This window comes from Arachis duranensis, chromosome 6 (assembly GCF_000817695.3).
Source record: "Arachis duranensis cultivar V14167 chromosome 6, aradu.V14167.gnm2.J7QH, whole genome shotgun sequence".
NCBI lineage: Eukaryota > Viridiplantae > Streptophyta > Magnoliopsida > Fabales > Fabaceae > Arachis > Arachis duranensis.
The window spans coordinates 46853981-46855078 of NC_029777.3; the positions used below are offsets into that span (position 1 = coordinate 46853981).

Genomic DNA, 1098 nt, shown 5'->3' on the forward strand with positions numbered 1-1098 from the left:
TCTTGATTCTTTATGTTAGACCTGAACTCTTCATGGTTAGCATCTATCTTTATGTCAGGCTGCAACTGTCTTTCTAGAATAGTGGAGAAAGTCCCTGTCAATTGTGTTGACAATTGAGCGATGGCTGCCTCCAATTTTCTGAAACTACTGCTGGTTTCACATGGTTGTATGGTGGGGGTTGATGCATCTTGGGGGTGGTTGTTATGTGTTTGCTGTATAGGGTGATATGATGTGTTTTATGAGTTGTGATAAGGTCTGTTGTTGCTTGATTGGTTGTTAGAGTTATGGTTGTTGTGATGGTTAGAGTGGTATGGTTTGTGGTCTTGTTGGTTTCCCCATCCAAAACATGGGTGGTTCTTTCAACCTGTGTTATATGTCTTAGAGTTTAGATCATATGGTGGTCTAGATGGGTTGTTTACATAATTTGCTTGTTCCCATTCACATTCGGTTTCTGGTGGATCTTCTTCTTGAGGTGGTGTTTGAGCTTGAACAGCTGAGACTTGGCTCGCCTCTACCTTCTTTGTTAAGGCTGCTAATTGTGCTGCAATTGCCTTGTTTCGTGCTAACAAGGCATACATAGGGTTGAGTTCCAGCACTTCTTTCTTTTGAGCTCTTTCTAAAGCATAAAAGTACTCATTTTCAGCTACAGTCTCAATAACATCTATGGCCTCTTCAATAGTTTTCTTCTTGTTGAGTGAACCCCCTGAAGAGTGGTCCACAGCTTTCTTTGCTTCATATGATAGCCCCTCATAGAAGATGTGTAGTTGAACCCATTCGTTGAACATATCCAGAGGGCATTTTCTTGTTAAGTCTTTGAACCTCTCCCAGGCCTCATAAAGTGTTTCACCATCTTGCTGTCTGAAAGTTTGCACCTCAGTTTTCAACCTATTGACTCTCTGTGGAGGGTAGAATCTTGATAGAAACTTGTTCACAACTTCCTCCCAAGTGGTCAAACTCTCCTTGGGAAATGCTTCCAACCACTTTGCTGCTTTATCTCTATGTGAGAAAGGAAACAAAAGTAGCTTGTAGGTGTCAGGGTGTACACCATTGGATTTTACAATGTCACAAATCCTCAAGAATGTAGTGAGATGTTGGTTT

At 41.3% G+C, this 1098-nt stretch overlaps 1 non-coding gene across 1 annotated transcript; it reads left to right on the forward strand.

Moving 5' to 3' along the window:
* The first annotated feature begins 780 nt into the window (after window positions 1-780).
* On the forward strand, window positions 781-887 carry LOC127740225 (small nucleolar RNA R71). The gene has a single exon (XR_008000906.1). It is a non-coding gene; the product is annotated as a small nucleolar RNA R71 (small nucleolar RNA).
* The last annotated feature ends 211 nt before the right edge of the window (window positions 888-1098 follow it).